Below are 20,093 nucleotides of genomic sequence, written 5' to 3'. Positions count from 1 at the left end.
CCCCCCCAAAAAAAAGGTAGGCATTTTCTCTGCAAATTCTCTTGCCTTAGAAAGCTTCCCAGAACCCTGAAACGTTAAGGGACTTGCCCAGGGACAGATAATCAATTCGTCAAAAGCAAGAGTTGAATTCAGCTCTCGCTGGCTTCAGGATCAGCTCTCCATCCACTATCACATATATTGTTATAATTGTTATTATTCAGAGGTGATCATGGGTAAGTTTCCCTATCCAAGCCTCAGTTGACTCATATGAAAAATGGAATAATCCTGGCACTATCTATCTCACAGGAGTGTTACAAATAAAGTGCTTTATAAATCAGAAGGGACTAGAGGAATTTATTGTTATTATAATAACTGAATATTTTGCTCTGTTGGACTCACTAAGGAAAAGGAGAAATGTTTTCTGTCTGATGTGGTCCCCAGTAATTGTTCTTTTCATTCACTGGGGGTGGGGGTGGGAGCTGGTGCTTTGTCCCATTCTCAAAACATTCATCTCTATAAGGTTTGTAGCTTAGAGTAGGGATGCCCCATTCTTCTTCCCGGTTCTGGACCATGTGATCAGAAATCAACATATTTGCAGGCACATAAATGTTTTTATTGATAGCAACAGGGAATAGCCTGTTAGTCCATCAGAAATATGGATTTTTTTTCACGGTAATACAAAATCAGTCAACAGAGCACTTTAATCAACTTTCTTCATGCCAGAGGGCCAAGTGCTAGTCATGGGTCAATAATGCTGGCATTCAAAGGAGCTGCACTCTGTTGGTGTTTAATAAATGCGGGTTGTGTTGGGTTAACATGCATCAGTTCTCAAGGACTGTAGGATATGTTCAGCCAGAGAACATCCCAATTCTGACTTCTCTTTCTCAGTTTTTATTTCAGTAACCTCACGGAATATTGGATGCAAACACTAGTGAGGGCAGATCTCAGAGAAAGAAGTTTTAGGAGGTGAGACCCTACTGGCCTGCCAAGCCACACACACTGGCATTTCAGCTGAAAAATCTTTTTTATTATCATAAATGTAGTATGGAACATATCATGGGGTAAAGGGGATGCCCAGGGCACCCAGGGAGCATCCCAAAATCCTTAAGCACATAAAATTATACTCTGTCCAGCCCAGTCACAGTTGGCCCTCTCTCTGGTTCTAGTTTCTCCAAGGAAAGGATCAGGCAGTTATCTCCAAAGTCCCACCTAGCTCTGACATTGCCTGTTCTAAAGCCCCTTCCAACTCTGAAACTCTGCGCTCTACCTTCTAAGGGCTCGCCAATTTAGTCCTTAATTATGTACTGCTTTGATTTCCATTGCTTCTCCTGGAGGAGTCTTGTTTTCCCTACTGGACCTTTTCCCTTAAGGACAGGGACTTCCTCTCATGACATCGAGCATCTTTGTGTGGAGCTTTGAGGTTTACAAAGCATTTAACAAGCATTTTTTTCATCTGATTAGCACAACAACCTGGGGAGTTAAACACAATTATTATGTATTCTCTGGTCTTTATAGGACTAAGTGCCAAATAGATACATGACTTTTTGCTTTTGATCCATTCATCTGGGTGCTTTAACAGGGGGCCCCCTACAACCAAATGGCTTAAACCAAAGGAATGAATTTCATGATAAGGTTGCCTCAGCAAGCCTGTATTGGCCAAGAGAAGCTAAGCTAGTTCCTTATACATAAGCAGAGCTTCCTAGCTTACAAAGTACTTCTACAATGAACAGAAGAATTAATTCAATGTAAAAATTGCTGAAAAACCTATTGTGTACCAAATGCTGTCCTAGGTGCTAGCAACTGGACAAAAATCTGTACCTTCTCTTAAGGAGTTTACATTCTACTTGGGAGTGGGGTAGATATGAACACAGACAGATAAGTAAAGGACTTCTAGACATTCGAGGAGAAACAAGCTTTCAGCTGAAGTGAGAAAGTGGGAGGTGGGGTGGATGTAGGGATGGAAAACATCATGAAAGGGCTCTGAGCTTGAGGTCACACATGCACATGCGTACAGGTACACACACACACACACACACACACACACACCCTCTTACTGGAATTCCCAGGCTAACAGAGACTCCAATATACAACACTGCATAGTAAGTACATAAGAGGTCCAACGGAAAAGCTATTTGTGAGCAACAAAAATTATTTTGCCCCCTTTTTATAGAGCAGGAAAGTGAGGTTCAGAATGGTCATATGACATCCCCAATTGAACATCAGAAGTTGGAATTGGACTAAGGTGCCTAATCAGACTTTCTGGGTGGCTTTACCACACATCTTTAGGGATGTGATGCTTGGGATCCCTCCACCTACATCCCATTAAAGCTTCTCAGTTTAAATTAAGCTTAGAGATCATTTCATCCAATCCCTTCATTTTATACATGAGAAAATATGCTCAGGGAAGTTAAGCAATTTGCCCAGGTCATAGAAATAGTAAGCATCAGACTCCCAAGCCCACTGCTCTACCCACTAAACCACACTGCCATCCCCACCTGGCCCTGGACTAAATCACTTGAACAGCCCACTGAGCTTCCTATGACTGAGCAATTCATTGGAAGAGAGCACCAGAACCTGAGCTGAATAAATACATCTACTCTCACCTCAGTGTGTGGTCAGGTATAGGAAAGAGAGACTGTGGAATCAAAGGATGTAGAGCAGCCACCAGGGCCTGAACTCAAGCTGATGGAATCTGCCAGCAAATCAGTGTGGATTTCAGTGCCCATTTCATGCCCTTTTGCCTTAGATAGATGTTGAGGAGGAATAGGAGGAGGAGGAAGGATGAAGAAGTGCCCAGGCTTTCCCCTCTTCCAGTCATACTGGTCCTAAGTAACTTCATAGTAATCAAGGCTGCCAAGCACTGTTACCATAACTCCCAAGGCTCAGGAAGAACCTTGATGGCAGTAGCTAATGAGTGTGCCCAAAGAAATCTTTGGCCAAAGGAGTTTTCACCTGATGACAGAATTACCTATTCCTCCAACATCACAAATGGCCCTTTGCAGCCAAATGGGCTCCTTTATCTTGATTATTTTCTCTTCTCTGCTTTGCTCAACTGGACACAGAGTCATGCTTCCAGCCAGACTTGTAAACATAGAAAATCGGTCGGAGAGAGCAGGATGAAAGACTGGCCCCATGCACCTGTGCTCCATCCATCCTGGCCCTGACTATAATGAAGATATCTGGCCTCTTTAAGAGCCACGAGACTCTTGGGGGCTGCAGGAGTGGAAGGCAAACCAAAGTCCACTTGCAACTCCTTTCCTATTGTGGTGAAGCCACCAAAGAGGTTTTATTTCCCTCCCAACATATCACCCCCTTCAAGCTAGGGGTCTCAAACTAAAAGGAACCTCAGAGGTCATCAAGCTGAATGTGCATATTCTGTGGATTATGAATCAGAGATCCAGAGAAGGAAAGGGAGTTGCCAAAATCACACAGCTAACAAGTGTCAAGAATTGAACTCAGATCCCCTGATTCCTAGTCCAAGACTCTCCCACATTGTGAATGAAGAGCTGCTTTGTGTAGGAATGATAACTTTGAGTTGGAAAAGAATAATACAGTGATGTCAAGAGAACAGTCTACATATCTCTGAAGGACTCACTATAAAGAAGAAAAAACATCACTTAGAGGAAATGCTATGGAAAAAGAGGCAGAGACTCTTCTAGTTCTGCTTCTGTTACTTAGGGAGAAGCTACATTCCCACTCGGAGCCTCAGTTTCTTCATCTGTAAATATAAAGATATTGGACTTGATGACCTCCAAGTTTCCTTCCAAATCTAAATCCATGATCTTACAATGAATATAGACCAATGGGTAGAAGCTAGAGTGAGGGACATGTTAACACAATATGAGAATGAGCCTCAAAATAATCAGAACTATCAAGAAATGTAATAAGCTACCTTTTCAGATAGTGAGCTCATTATTTCTGGAAGTATTCAAACAATGATCAACTGACTACAGTTAGGGGATTCTCCCTTTGAGTGAAAGATACATCTTCCCACCTTCACTGATCTCTCAGGTCTTTTTGAGCTGTAAGAGACAGAGTCTATGAGTAGGACATAGTCTCACATACTCTAAGAATTCAGGCTTCATAACACCATGATGAGAGCAGGGGCCATTCAAGAACCAGCTCCAGAGAAAAAGATATTCTCCAGGGACCCATCATTCAGAGCTATGAATCCAAAAGAGTTGTGTCATTCAGATGAGACACCAGCCTTCTCCTAACTTCTCCCAGGAAATCCCAAACTAGCCCAAGCACTTTGGTACTCATAAGAAATACTCGGGTGCCTTATTTTGTTGCTATTACTCAATGAATCCCAGACAAAGGGGTGAGCCTTGCATGGATGTGTAACATGTACCCATTTATCTATCACTCAGAAGAAGGCAGGCTCCCAGGGGCAAGGGCTATTTAGGTTTTGTTTCTGTATGGCAAGTGCCTAGCATAGTGGTGCCTGGCACAGAGCACACTCTTAATAAGCATTTGTTGAATGTATTTGATAAATAAGAGAAACATAAAAAACTACAGGAGATTGGTTGGGGAGAGGGATGTCCTTCAAGGCTAGAGGAGACCTTCCTGGACAAGGTGACTCTGGAGAAGATGGTAGAATTTCTACAGTTGCACTTTGGGCAGGATGGTCCAAGCTCCTAGAGCCTTCCCAACATTCCTTCTTCCCTCCCCAGCAGTACTCAGAGAAGGGACCCCCATGAATCTAGATCTAGAGCAATCTCTGTCCCAACCCTGAGTATGTCGATCTCTAGGCTCTGTCCCCAAGGTTCCCTATGCCTATGGATCCCAAAACTGTCCTCCCATGTGAATAGAACTTGAAAAAGACACAAGGACCCCTGACTTCTCACTTCAGTGACACCATCTTTTCTCATACAGGAGATTGCCAAAGAGGAGAGACAGAAACACAAATAAGGAGGAAGGAAGAAATGAAGTCCCTTCTAAGGTGCCTTCCATCCCTAAATCTCATAAGCTATGATCTTATGATGCCTCAGTGACATAATCAGAGCAGAGCAATAATAGGCAGTGGGGCCAAGCAAGGGCATATGAAGTGTAGTACTTTCCTGGAGAAGGAAGGTAAGATGTATTAAAAAAATACAGGATGGAGAATGTTGTCCAGTGTTGCCATTGGATGAGTCCCTCCCTCTCCATGAACCCAAGTTTCCTCTTCCATGATATGAAGGGATTCAAAGCCTTAGATCATCTCTGTGAACCATCCTGAGCAAATCATTGTTTGCCTCAGTTTCTTCATCTGAAAAATGAATTGAAGGAAACGATGAACAACCACAGTGTTTTTGCTAAGAAAATCCCCAAAAGAGTCACAAATAATTGTTCTTAAATGAACAGCAACTTGAACCATTCCAGTCCTAACCAATGCCCAGAAGTCTATGAAATGGCAGCCAAGGAGCAGCACCATGTTCAGAGCACTGGGCCTGGAGTAAGGAAGAAGTTGAAATCCAGTTTCAGACACTTTACCAGCTGTCTAACCCTGGATAAGTCTATATGCCTCAGTTTATTTACTTGTAAAATGGGGTTAATGACCAAGACTACCTCCCAGGATTGTTGCCAGAATCTAAAGAGATCATGTTTAAAGACACTAGGGCAGTGGTTCTCAACCTTTCTAATGCCGTGACCCCGCAATACAGTTCCTCATGTTGCGGTGACCCCAAACCAAAAAATTCTTTTGGTGGCTACTTCAAAACTGTAATTTTGCTACAGTTATGATTCGGAATGTAAATACCTGGATTCTCATTGCTACAAATTGAGAGGTTGAGAACCTCTGCACTAGAGAAACATTAGCTATTTTCATGTGTTTCTTTGCATCATACAGCTGAGAAGGATCACAAGTCTTTGGTTTCCTTTCTCCCTTTTTTTCCTCTCCCTATCTTTATGACCTTGAGCAAGTTATTTGCCCTCTCTGTATCCCTATAAAATCAAGCTGATACCACCTTACTTACCCCCAAGGGTTTGGTGGGGATCCTGGGCAGCAGTGACAGGGAAAGCACCTTGGGCACCACTCAGAGATGCCCCAGGCTGACTCCAGACTCTGCCTTAATTGGCATTTAGGTCCCAGCCCTCCTCTAAGGACTCAAAAGAGGCTCAGGTGGGAGCATGTGGGAGGGAGTCCCTGTGGGGTCCTCAGTAGATGCTGGAGCTTTGAAAAGGAAGGTTTGACAGCTGATGCTATTTAGGGATAAGGAGGAATGAGAAGTGTCTTCCTGGCTGCTGACATAAAACTTTCATAAACCTCTAAAATTTGGGAATCTGTTCTTTGGAGAAGAGAGCTCTGCATGTGTGCAGGGCAGATTCAATTCAATGGAACAGACATTTACCAGCACCTCCCAAGTGTCCAGACCAGAGCATCAAATACCTAGAGTGAAAGGAAGTAGCGGCCACTTACCTAAAGAGCCAGGGAGGTCACAAGCCAAGATTGGCATCCAATCCCCTTCCCTTCCAACCCAGAGCTCCTGCAACAGGAAATACAAGAAAATCCTGAAAGCAGGGCACTAATATTATTTCATATTTGTCCTTCCCCAGTGCTGGGCCAGTGCCTCACACCTGGGAGGTGTTTAATCAGTGTTTCCCTGCCAGGTCCAAACCATGCTACTGATACTCCAGCTATTCTCTTCTCCGTCTCCCTCCCACCTGAACCTGCTGTCTGAACTCTGGGCCCCTAATTATCCAGCATCATTTAAGTGATTCCTCTCTTCCCTACTAACACCCACTGGTCTCCCTCCACCAGAACGTACGTTGGCATTTTGCATACTCCAAGATTAGTGCCTGGCCTGGCACCTGGAGAGTGTTTAATAAATGCTTTAGCATCCATTGTCATTGAATATGAGTGAGAAATGATCCGTGGCTCTAAAGAGCTGGAGAGCCTAGGGAAAGAAAATGTAAGCACAGGAAAAAGCTACAAGAAAAATGGAGCAAGCATCAGCCTGGGTAAAGGCAATGAGGGCTGGGGGAGAGGGTCCTATCCTGGGAACTCCACTGGCTGAGTCCTAGAACCTCTGGACTGTCTTACCTGAGGGAACAGCGTAGAGATCTGCCCTGATCCCAAGTCACAAATCCCCAGGCTTCTGATGTTCTCCAGAAAGTCTTTCCTGATCCCCTCCTCTATTCTAATGTCATCCCTCTCAGTTGACTGTTTCCACACTTGTATCTACCTTGTTTTTGTATAGATTGCCTCCCTCATTCGCTGTGCGATCAAGGACTGTCTTTTACCGTCATTGTTTCCTCAGTGCTTATAGCATGGTGCCTCACACATAGACGTTTACTGACTGACCACCCAACACTTCAAGTGGCCCACAAATGAGCCCACTGAAAGCCACCATCTCCAAGAACACGCACAAGGCAGGAGAATGCAGACAAAGGGAAAGCCATCCACTGAACCAGACCCCCAGCAGCCGCACTGCACCCTTCTCCACCACAGTGGAAAACACTAGACTAGAGGTCTAGGGTTCCCTGTTTGGCTTCATGCAGCCTCAATCTGGAAAAGAGGCTGGAGACGTCGATGGGGCTATCAGCAACAGCTGTTTCTTTCCTGCTCCAAGACACAGCTGCAACATTTCCAACTTCCTGGGGTGTGGGAATGCCGTAGAAACGAGACACAAAACCCATTCGTTGTTCAGTCATTTTTTTGTCACTTCTGACTCTTTGGGACTCCTTTGGGGGACTTTCTTGATGAAGATATTGGAGTGCTTTGCCATTTCCTCCTCCACCCTCTATAGAGTAGGTGATGAATAAATGTTTGTGGAATGGAAAGAACGGTCTCAGTGTTTCGGGGTTCAGAGATGAACCTCTGGGGCTTGGGAAGGATACCTTTGCAAGAATGCAAGACTCCGAAACTTGGATTAAAAATAAAGAGAAATTTATTCATTGGAAAGTAATGTTGAATCTGACCAGGAGCCTGCCTCCTAGGTGGCACAGCATGGGTAGAAGAGCTGCTCCTCAGAAGGACAGCAAGGCAGCATGAGTGGAGCAACCTGGAGGGTTGCTCCCAGAATGCTGCAATTCTGGGGGTTTTATACTCCTTTATGGCAGTGAGGACGTGACTCTGGGACAAGGGGTTGGGATGGAGGCTTGCCTGAAGGCATGGGGGTGGTTCTCCTCATTTGGAGGACAGATGGATAAGGTGTGTCTCTTTGTCCATCTCAAATCAATGGGACTATCACAGGAGGAGAATCTTCCCTGGGCCAGATGTTTTGGGTCGGGAGGCCAAGGGTGTAAGGGAGCAAAGGAATTTCCCTGATAATGGTTTGCTGGAGTTTCTAGGGTACAATGCCCAGGCCATCAGTAGTGAGTGGAGTTACTGAGGCTTCCTGGAATTAGGCGGAGGGACACCGCCTGTTGTTTCACTGCCAGGGCAGGTTGTCACCTTCTCAGTGACCAAGGTCTTCAGATGTCCAGAGTGAAGGTGCTGGACCCTAGGCCACGAGATGCCTGTCACGAACTCAGAGGCTGCCCAGTGCAGCTAGACCCTTGCTGAGAAAGTCTGAATTCCTGGCCTAAGGCAGGGGCAGCAATTCCCAGCAGCTCCTTCTTGTTTTCTTTCAAGCTGAGGTACTCTGGGAGCCCCCAGCACTGGCATGTCACTTCTGATTACAAAAACTAACCAAGAGCCACACTACCAGCTTCACACTCATTTCCTCCATTTTGCTGCCTCGTCCCGGGAAGGCAAAGTCCCGGCAGTTTCCAGCCCAGCCTGGCTTCCTCTCTTGGTGGTGGTTCCCTTGTGGTCCGAGAAATTGATAGAGCCCCAGAAAGAGATCCTCAGGAACAAGAAGGTAATTTGGCTGGGAGCACTGGGGGCTAACGATATTTACTTCCCAGAGTGCTTGCCGAGCCACCATGTCAGAATTAGGAGACGGAGCCTTGCGGCTATATTGATTATGCATCTTTATAACGTGAAATCAAATCCCGTCTGTTGATGGTATAAATGACTCCAACTGGCGAGCCAGGGCTGGTGCCGCAATCACACCCCGTTATTCCTGAGATTGGGTCTATTTATTTTGCAAAGAAGACGGCTGCCCATGGCATCGCTCTCGCTGAGACAATTTGAAAGGTATCAACAGTTTAAATGACATTTTCACCTTCAGCAAATACATCTTTGCCTGCCAGGAATGGTGATGCTATCGGGCGCAGGCAATCTCTGATACAGTCATGTCAGAAATAGGTGTCAACTCTCATTACATTCTCAAGTATAAATCCCACTTATCAGCCAGCTCAGAGGCCCCAGCGTTCAAACAAACCTATTTGGACCTGATTGTGCTCAGCCTCCCCCTCCCCAGCAGGATGAGAGATTGGGCAGGGACATGGTCCATGTGGCTGACACCTGGGTGCTCATTGGCCAAGGGGATCGCCAGGCATCTTCCCCAGCTTTTAGTCACAGTGGAAAGTGATGCTCTCTGAATCCAAACTTATAATTACTGTGGATGGTGTCGGCCTCTCCATTTGCCTTCATGCTTTATGGCCAAGAAATTCTTTTTTTTCCAAAGGCGATAGTACGTCTCACATGACATCTCAAGGTCACAGAGCTCAATTAGCTCAACGCATGTCTTTGTTATTGCTGCAAAAGATGAAAAACTGGGAAACAGCTTCAACAACTAAGTGTTCTTTAGTGAGCACCCAGGGTATACCGACCCATCCCTGGGGCTGTGGGGCTACCGAAGGGATGTCAACCCTAACTTCTGGGGGCTCTTAAGGTGGTAGCAGAGCAAAGACACACACTCTTGAAACAATTAGCCAGATATAGATGATCAGTCTGTCTCTAAGCATTTATTAATCACCATGTCTGTGCCAAGCACTGGAGATACAAGAAAAAAAGCAAATTGTCCTGGCACTTAAGAAGTTTACATTTATAGAGGGAAATAATGTGTATGTGGAGACAGACACAGAAAAAGAGAGGGACACTAGAAGGGACAGAGAGAAGAAAGGGAAGAAAGAAAGGCAAGGAGGAAAAAGAAGCAGCGAGTATCCAAGAGAGATGGAGACAGGAAGAGGAAGAGAGAAGCAAAGAGTAATGGGATGGGTTATACACGCACACACAGCAATGAATATATAAGGGGCACAAGCAGCTAGGAGGCCAACAAAGGTCTGATAACAAGCCTTGAAGGAAGCCAAGGATTCTTCCAAGATGGTAAATAGATATATAAAATGTTGGGGATATATTCATGGGAAAGCTGGGTTGCATAGTGGATAGAGCACCAGACCTGGAATCAGGAGGACCTGGCTTCAAATCTGACCTCAGATACTTCCTAGCTAAGTGACTCTAGGCAAGTAACCCCAATTGCCTAGCCCTTGCTACTCTTCTGTATAAACCAGAAGATAAGGGTTTGAGAGAGAGCCACTGCCCTCAAGGAACTCACAGTAAGTATAATTAGGAGAGTAATACATAAAAGAAAGTTCAGCTTTCTGGGAAAGTCCTCAGGGCAGGAAAGGAAGGTGGACAGCTGGGACCAGAAGACCTTAAAGTCTTATGTCACACCTTCATAAGAAAGTCCTTTTTATCCCTACAGCTGAGACATCTTGGTGATCTCATCAGCTTCCAAAAGATTTAATTAGCATCACATCTACCTTTCCTGTTCCAATCTTTGTTAACCTCCAGTCTTTCATCTCTATCTCCTTTCAGATATTTCAAACTGGATGTCCTTGTAGACATCTTAAGTCCAACATGTATGTATAAAACTGAATTCATTCTCTTTCTCCCTAAACTTTCTCCCCCTCCTACCTTCCCAATCATTGTTGAGGGCAATACCAATTTTCAGTCCCTCCAGCTCACAGCTTCTAGAAGTCACCCTGGACTCATCACTCACACGGTCCCCACAAATCCAATTTAGTCCCGAAACTGTCTATTTTGCCTTTATGGCATCTCCCAAATATGCACCAGCCCTGGTGCAGACCCTCATGCCTCACATCTGGATTACTGCCATAGCTGCAGATGGGTCAGGCCTGACTCCCGACTTTCCCCACTCAAATTCATCCTCTATTCAACTACTGAAGCAATTTTCTTAAAGTGCAGCTCTGACTCCATCACCCCCATTACTCCAAGAAACTCCAGTGGCTCCTTATCGGTGGTCAAAGCCCTTCATGATCTGGGCCCCTCCTCCCTTTGCAGTCTCCTAGATATACTCTTTAACCCACTGGCACAAGTCTCTTCTTGACTGTCCATTTCTCAGCTCTGGGCATTCTCTCTGGATGCCCCCCATCTTCCTCCTCTACTGACCTCCCTGCCTTCCTTCAGAGTCCCAATGAGTATCTGACCTTCTCCAAGGTCTCTCTCCATTCTAGTGCCTTCCCTCCATTGATTTCCCCAACTAACTTGGAGTTGACTTGTTTGTACATACTTGTTTTCTGGATGTGGGAAGCTCCTTGAGCAGAGGGACAGTCTTCTGCCTTTTTTTATCCCCAGAGTTTAGCACAGATGCTTTATAATTGGTGATTATTTCCCCCACCAAGAGCACGAGGCCTTTGATTGAGTGATGAACGGGGTGTACAGACAGCACTGTTGATGTTCCCGGGTAATCTCAGAGTACAAATGGACCCTGCATACAAGTCGGGTCCAAATTCCAGGTCTTACCGCTGCTGAAAGCATCAGACTCCTCAACAATTCTGGCAAGCAAAAGGCCTGCACTCACGGCCCCGCTTCTGGGCAGTACTGCCTCAAGTCAAATAAAGCGGAGCCATCACCCAATGGGCCCAAGGACGGGCCTCGATGAAGTTTCCCCCCCAAAAAAAAAATTTTCAGCTGAAAAATTCTGGTCCCAGTAGCACGACGACAGACCAGCGCCCAGGAGGACCCTCCGGTCCGGCTAGATTCAAGACTACAATTGGTAGTTTGGGTTCACATCTGGATTTCACCTCTTACAAACGGCAGCCGAACCACATTTGCATAACTCTCCCCACCGAGTATGGTTGCGGTCCTCGCCGCCGGGGACAGCCGCTCTCTCCGCTGACTGCCGCCTCGTCTGCTCTGGCGGGATTCCTTCTCGGAAGCTTGCTGATTTGATTATGGGATGGAATAAAGCTGCCGTCCTTTAGCATGTAATTTATTTAAGCGGGACACGACTAGACGCGATAGCGAGAGGAGCCGCCACTCTACCTGGAGGAACTAATTGGACACAAATTGAGATTTCAGGGTTTACAGATATTGCAAATGAAAAGTCCCCGCAGGGCGTCAATAAGAGTCCACTCGCTCCTTTCATTTGGGCTGAATTAATCGTGAGACAAAAAACAGGTTTACTTTGGGAGGGCTTTTTAAGTAAAACCACTCCAGTTGGAATTAAAACTCCAAATTGCCTCGGAGAAACCTCCCCCCTCGGGGCTAACACAGACCCCAAGGAACGACCCACCGAGGTGGAAAGGTGCTTGGAGATCGGCTAGGCCATGTCTGTGCTTCAGAGCCTCACTCCTTCAGCAAACCCGAGCAGCCCGTGGATCCCTTCCCAGAACAATGCTGTGAAACGAAAATAAACAAGGTGACAAAGGAAACCGATTATTTTGACAAAGTTGATCAAGATGTGTTTTTTTTTTTAAATTCCTGGATCCCAGTTTAGATCCCTGTCACTTCGCAGAGGAGGAAACCGAGGCCCAGAGAAGGCAAGGGACTTGCTCAAGGTCACATAGCCAGTTAGCAGTAAAGTTGGAGGTAGAAGTCAAATCCCCTCCTCTCCACCCAGGATTCTTGGTAAACATTTTGTCTTAGTCTCAGCCTTTCCACCCCCACATCCTCTTCTTTCCACTCTACTGTTTATTTCTGGGGAGGTAGAAATATTTGAGAGGAAAATAGTGGTGGTAGAAGGCAATGCAGAGTCTGCTCCCTCAGAACAATCAAATGCAGAATCCGGGAAACACTCCGTCCCTTGGGGCAGTGGACACTGGCCTAGAGGAGGAGGCATCATTCACCAGTTTTTCCCTGATAACACCAGGGACGTCTGATGCCACTTGCCCCAGTCTCCCTGATCCTGGCACCTTAAGGGGGAAAAGAACTACTTTTTATGGGCATAAATTGCATCATTTCTCCCATATGAAGGAGGAGCGGCTGTTTCAAGGCATTCAAGAATGAACACTTTTCTAATCCTGGAATGTAGGGGTTGGAAGGGAGGACATCTGGTCCAACCCTCTACCACATCCCTGCGAGTGACCCTCCAACCACTTCTTGTAGGATTTCCAGTGAAGATAAGCCCACCAGTTCACAAGGCTAATTTCTCATGGATTGTCTTATATATTAGAGCTTCCTGTCATGGCATCAGGGATCTAGGGTTGAACGAGTCCAGCCCCCTCATTCTACAGGAAAGGAAACTGAGGCCATGGATAAGTGACTTAAAGGAAGCAAGAGCCCAAGGTAAGATTCAGCAGAGATTCTTTTTTTTTTTAAACCCTTATCTTACATCTTGAATTCAATACTGTGTATTGGATCAAAGGCTAAAGAGTGGTAAGGGTTAGATAATGTGAGTCAAGTGATTTGCCCAGAGTCACACAGCTAAGAAGTATATGAGGCTAGATTTGAACCCAGGACCTCTCCTTCTCTCAGCTCTCTATACACTGCCTCCCCAGTGGAGATTCTTAAAGCTGATTCTTAAACCTGTACACAAATAGATAATTTCTGTACTTCAGAGATCTTTGTTCTGCTTGTACCCAAATAGAATGGCCGAACTAGAAAGAACATTCTAGTCCACCCAGTGTCTAGACATCAGATTCAAGGCCATCTATTTTGCCAAAGGGTAACCTGGAGCCCAGAAAAGGGTCCAGCCAGACTAGAAACCCAGGACCTCTCTCTGACAGCCAACTTTGATGGCCCTCCCTACTGCATCAGTGCTACCCTTATTTACCCTTCCCAGGCCTTTACCCAGGAGATTATCTCCAATTACTGGTATGTAGCCTGCTTGTACATAGTCATTGGCATGCCGTCTCCTTTGTTAGCCTGGGAGCTCCTGGAGAGCAGAGACTGTCCTTTCCCTCTCTTTGTATCCGGGCACCTAGCCCAGTGGTCCTTAATAAATGCTTATCGACCAACTGCCTAACTCAAGCTCATTTATAATGATTAATGCCAAGTGACAATACCATTTGGGTTTGTTCTCAGTATGAGAAAGGAGAGACCCTGAGGCTAATGAGAGACCTGAACCCCTTTTACACACTCAAATTCCAGTCGAACTGGATGGAGAAGGTGTCCCTCCTTCCTGCTATCTGCTTGATTTGGGTTCAAGATCTTTTCATGAGTGCTGATTATGGAAGCCTCTCCCTAATGGCCTCTTTTGATCAACAAAAACTTGGGAGCCTCAAATATCAGCTCCTAGATTCTGAACGAAATGCCAGGAGTTTATCTTAATTTTTTGTTCTTTAAGGGGAAGTCCTTGGGTGGGTCTAGAGGTAAAGCAAGAAAGAACCTTTTAGATACTACCTAGCTGTGTGACCCTGGGCAAGTCACTTAACCCCATTCACTTAGCCCTTGCCCTTCAGACTTAGAGTTATTACTAAGCCAGAAAGTCAGTGGCTTTTTAAATGTACCTTTTAGGAAGCAATAAGATCATAGCATTTCAAAACTTACTTAAGGTGCTGAGTATAAGTGAAGTAGTGGGATCATTGTTGTCATTAAAAGAAAGAAAGAAAGAATGAATGAATGAATGAATGAATGAATGAATGAATGAATGAATGAATGAAAAATCTTTTTTTATGTTTCAGGCACTACACAATGGGCTGGGGATACAAAGGGGAAAAAAAGCAAGACATTCCCTGCCCTCCAATTGCTCACACTCTAATACATAATCATAAAAGTGTATATGAACACAGTTGCTTGCCTATTGTCTCCTCTATTTGAATGTAAGCTCCTTGAAGACAGGAAATGCTGTTTTGACTTTCTTTGTTTTCCTCCTTGCTTAGCACAGCAAATACTGGAAAACTATTTGTTGACTGAAAGACAAATGGAAAGCTCCAGTGTCCTAAGGGTGCTGCTGCAGGGTGTACACCAAGGTCTAGAGGTTCCTAAATCAGCATTCATCTGTCCAGCAGCCCCTCAGGAATGAGGGCAGAAGAAATTGGTCCTGCTTCCATCCTCTTCCCACTTTGCCACTCCCAATTGTCTCTAGGCTCCTCTCTGGACCCTTCTGACTCTCCCAACCATACCACCACAGCTTTCTCACAATAGAGTTCCCTCTACAGCCTCTTCCTCTGATTGCTCAGTCTTTCCCAGAGCCTGATTTTCAGGAAAGTGCCAAGATTCAGTCATGGCCTCTTCTCTGTTCTGGGCTCCCCGGGATGGCTTGTGATGTCATTTCCATAGAAGAGAGCAAACCTAAGAAAGTAGAAGGAAGCCCTTTGGAGGGCGGCGGGGGGGGGCAGGGGGGGGCTTGCGATAGACACGAGAGCTGCTTATGCTGCTGGTTGCTAGGATGAACCAGACATCAAGATTCCCCCTAGACTGGGGCACATAATGTAATTAGTGACCAGTCATACATGTTTCTTCCTCCAGTTAGGATAATTGCAAGCAGACGAATTGCTATTATGATGCTGGCCATATGTGCAGGGTGGGCTCAGTAATTGCAACTTTATTTCATCACTAACAAAGTAGTGACTCCCTGCTACAGTTCCAAATTCACAGTCTCAAACCCTTGTGCTCATCTGATCCTCCCCCTCCTAGAAACTGAGGCACAAACTGAAAGTCACCGGGTAGTGAATGTTGGTGATGGGAACTCTAACCTGGGGAGGTATTTAGACTCCCAATGGTTCTCTCAGCTCTCCACTCATTCATTTATCAAATACGATTTTTTTTTTTTTGCAATGGGCCATGCCTGGTAATGGGTGGGGACTTAGGGAAGAGTTAGAATACAGACAGAAATAAGACAGATTCTGTCTCCCCACCCCACCCCACCCCACCCCACCCCCGAGTCAAGGAGGGAAGATGCCAGTCATCCGCACAAATAGGAACTTCCACTTTGTAAACGATTTCTCCTGGGAGTAGCTGGTCTATCCCCATTGCACCCCACAGTGATATTCTAAAAACTTGACTCTAACAATCTCCAGCAGAAGTGTCAGGGTCTTAGGATTCAATGAGCAGAAGTGTTGTTGAACAGGTAGAATAAGTGGAAGTTTATGGAGAAAACTGTTCCCTGAGCTCAAGGCAAGCCAAAAAGCATTGAGTAAGTACCAGGCACCAGGAGAAGCCAGGAGGGGAAAGAGAGCTCAAAGGAATGGGAGAAGGCACAGTGGAGAAAGCCAGGGGTGGAACTCAGAGAGGAATGAAAGCATGGTGGCTGGACTAGACAAACCAACTTGGTATGAAATGTGTAAGAGATGTCACAGATCACACTAGACAAAACCAACCAATCTTTTCTGCCAAAGCATCCAAATCACTAAGCAGACTACACCTGTTTGTCAGAATTTTCCAGATATTGCTCCTGTTTTCTATTTCCACTAGAGTGTGTATCTAGATATAGCTTAAGACCCCCCCAAAAAAGAGAACATTTTTCTATTCCCAAGCATCTTCTTCATTTGCCACCTCCTCTTCCCTTTTCTCTTTATGACTCTCACTAAGCACCAGGCAGAGTTTTTGGATGGACCCAGTGAATTCTTGTCATCCTTTCCAAAGGCTGTGGGTGAGCCTCCTTAGTAAAGGTGCCATTTCCCCCAGACCTACTCATGTTGATGACCCAGGGTCTGAATTCTGACTTTCTAGTTTGGGTTGTTGAAGCAAGAAGCAGAGAATGTGTCCCCCACTAAGAAAGAAAAATGCCAAGACATTTAAGGGAAAGAGAAGTACCCTCTACATGAGCTCATTCAAGACTTCACCCAATGAAGAGACCCAAGATCCCAACCCTTCAATCTCTCTCTCTCAGAGAATATAGACCAAGTTTGTAAGTTCCTACAGGGTTGATTCCTACCCATCTGCATCCTGAAGGTGAGCTGAAATTATTCCTTGACCTCTTTGGGGCTGTTCTGATGAAAACAATATGCCCTCATGCCCAAGGGCCCAGAGAGAAAAGCTGGGAAGAGCTTCATAGCCCATTGCTATGTTCACCTTCCAGTTTCTTCAAGATCAGCTCAGTCACATCAAGGAGATGAGAAATCGGTTAGCACCATCAGTCCTGGCAAATATGCAGTCTTTCCTCTCCGTGGCACTCTTAGTCAAGGAGTCCCTAGGCCACTGGTTACTTCTACAACAGCTTTTCTCCTGACTGGTTACCCGTCCAATAATACTATCAACAAGAAAAAGGAAAGGATAGAAGGTTACCCTTGTTTTTGGTTAACCCATGGTGGCCTTCTGGGATCACCACTATCCCTTCTAAATGCCAAGGAACCATTTTGTGAGACATGCTAGAATTTTACAGGAATTGGCATTGAGCACACGAGCCTATAGTTCAAATACTCCATTCTCTTCCTTTTTAGGAAAAACAGAACCTCTCTCCTCTGACTTCAGCCCTACAGCAACTCAACTCTTAATGGCAATGACTCCAGGTGCCCTAATGAACATTCACAAGTTCCTTGGGGGCCACCTCAATCTCCCCATTAGTAATGGGCAATACAACAGGCATTCTGTAAAGGTGCTCAGCCCAGAGACCTTGGAGCTGTGTATGCTGGGGGTAATGGCGCAGGCGGTATAACCGGAGGAAAGATTCAAAGTCTCCCAGTGCCATTCTAGGAGCATTCCTCCCAATTAATGATTATTCGATGCTTCATTTAAATGTTGGCCTAGAACTAGGATATCATATCTACGTGATCAGTTCAATCTTAAAACCAAAACCTCGATAGGCTGACTTGCAGTCCCCAAGAGGGAGGGGAGAAGTGGGTCTCCTTCCCCTCGAAATCAACCTCCTGCCTCTGAGACTAATGTTCAGCCAAGCTCCCAGCGGACCCAGGCTTTCCGTGTGGCCTTGTGGAGTCACGGTATTATTCTCCTCTTAATGGACCTCTTGTTTCTGCCCCTCAGGAAGTCTGAACACTGACCCTGCCTGAGAAAGGGGGCACATTTCTCAAGATGAGGCCGCCGAGGCCAGGTGCTTGGAGAGCATTTTCAGGGAATGTTTTGGAAAACATTTAACACATCAATTATTTTCTGCGAAACAAAAGGACACTTGGACAAAGCAAGGAGATATTCTGTTAGTTTTACACTCAAGGGCAACTTTAAGTGAAACCACCTGAAAGTGCTCCACTGAGGGGAGGCGAGACAAAGAAACTGATATCCTTAACCCAGGTGGGATGAAGAAAGTATTGCTCCAACGTGGCGAAGTGGGGAGTGCTTAGAACTCCCAGCTCTCCTACTCCTTCTGCGAGGAGATCCAACTGAGTTCCAGACCTAGCTACCAAGAACCAGTGGGTAAACTAGGGAGCTACTAGACAGCTTCTACTGCTTCCCCTGGAGCAGCATGGAGTCCCGGTGCTCAGAGGGCAAATTTGAGCTGTCCAGGATTCCCTCCTCCCCACCATTACCAAGAGAGGGGAGGGAGGAAGTGCTTGCTTTGGGCAGCTGGACGGAGGGGTGGGACATGCAAAAAATGTCCTCCAGGCCCTGGGAAGAAGGGGAACCAGAAGCTCCCTGAGTGCCGGCTGGGCACACATGCCAATACTTTGCCATTGCTGCCCTAGAGCCTGGCTACACCAAAGGAGACCCTCTCTGGTATAGCCTTGCCCTGTTCCTTTACCCATCCCAAGCATCCTCAGCAGCAACTCCCTGCCCAGGTCAAAGAATCACAAAGTAACAGTTAGAAGGGATCTCAGGGGCCATCAATCCCAGTCCCTCCTCTTACACAACTAGTAAGCTTCTGAGGTGGAATTTGAACCCAGGTCTTCCTGCCTCCAAAGTCCAATGTCCCTCCATGACCCCATGCCATGTAAAAAGGAAGAAGGTTTGGTTGCTGAGCTTGAAAGGCTTCAATTGAACTTTCTTTGTTCAGAAGACAGAAATACATCCATTCTCTCTGCCTTATGTCCTATACCTGAGATTTTAGGAACTTAACTGATAATGAAAACAACTTCTAAGAAGCCCAAGTTGTTTTCTCATTGAAATGGAATTGTCCAGAGTGTGACCCTAAAAAGGGAAGCAGATTGATTTCCAATGAAGATTATTGCTGAATTTTACCTACCAAAAATTGGCAATCATCTCAATTCTCTATGAGGTCTCCTGCCCTAAAAACTCCAGATTTACTCTTCTCACTCAGAAAAAAGAAGATTGGGCTGGGTCCCTCATCACTCTGGGAAAGGTGACAGGTCCTGCTTACTGCTTTACTCACCATGATCCTGAGGAATAAACATATTTATTCTCTCTCACACACTTTCTCTGTCTCTGTCTCTCTCTCTCTCTATCTATCTATCTATCTATCTCTGTCTCTCTCTTTCTCTCTCTGTCTGTCTCTCTCTCTCTGTGTGTGTCTGTCTCTCTCTCTTTGTCTCTGTCTCTGTGTGTGTCTCTCTCTCTGTCTCTCTCCCTCTCTTTGTCTCTGTCTCTGTCTCCTCCCTCTGTCTCTCTCTCCCTCCCTTCTCTTCCTCCCTCCCTCCCTTTCTCTCTATCTCATGTCTTTAAAAAATAAAACAAGCATGACAAGTAGTATCATTGGCAGCCAAACATACCCCACATCCCCTCCAATTTAGGGTTTTCTTCACAAAGATACTGTATTGGTTTGCTGTTTCTTTCTCCGGTTCATTTTCCAAATGATGAAACTGAGACAAACAGGGTTAAATGACTTGCCTAGAGTCACACAGCTAGTTTCTGAGGTCAGATTTGAACTTAACTGTCCTAAGCCAAAGTAGGGCTTACTTAGCTTTAAGGGAGGAAAATATAGGAAGTGGGATTCGAGGGCATTGCTGGAAGAGAGAAAGGGGTCACAAAGTCTCAGAGTAGAGGGCATCTATCCAACCCAATCCTGGGCAGAAATTCTCTTCAGAGTATCCCCAACTTTTAGTCATTCAGCATCCCTATGATGAGGATCAAAGTATGGGAATCTCCCTCCCTCCCAAAGTAGCTCATTCCACTTTTGGATAACCAACATAGTTGAAAGTTGTTCCTTCCAACCATCTTAAACCTTCCTTTTTCTCCTTTCTCCCAGTAGTCCTGCTTTTGCCCTCTGGGGCCAAGGATACTTAGTCCAATTCTCCTGCCACATGACAGCCCTTTAAGTGCTTGAAGGCAG

This window comes from Monodelphis domestica, chromosome 5 (assembly GCF_027887165.1).
Source record: "Monodelphis domestica isolate mMonDom1 chromosome 5, mMonDom1.pri, whole genome shotgun sequence".
Taxonomy (NCBI): domain Eukaryota; kingdom Metazoa; phylum Chordata; class Mammalia; order Didelphimorphia; family Didelphidae; genus Monodelphis; species Monodelphis domestica.
This window is presented reverse-complemented; position numbering follows the sequence as displayed.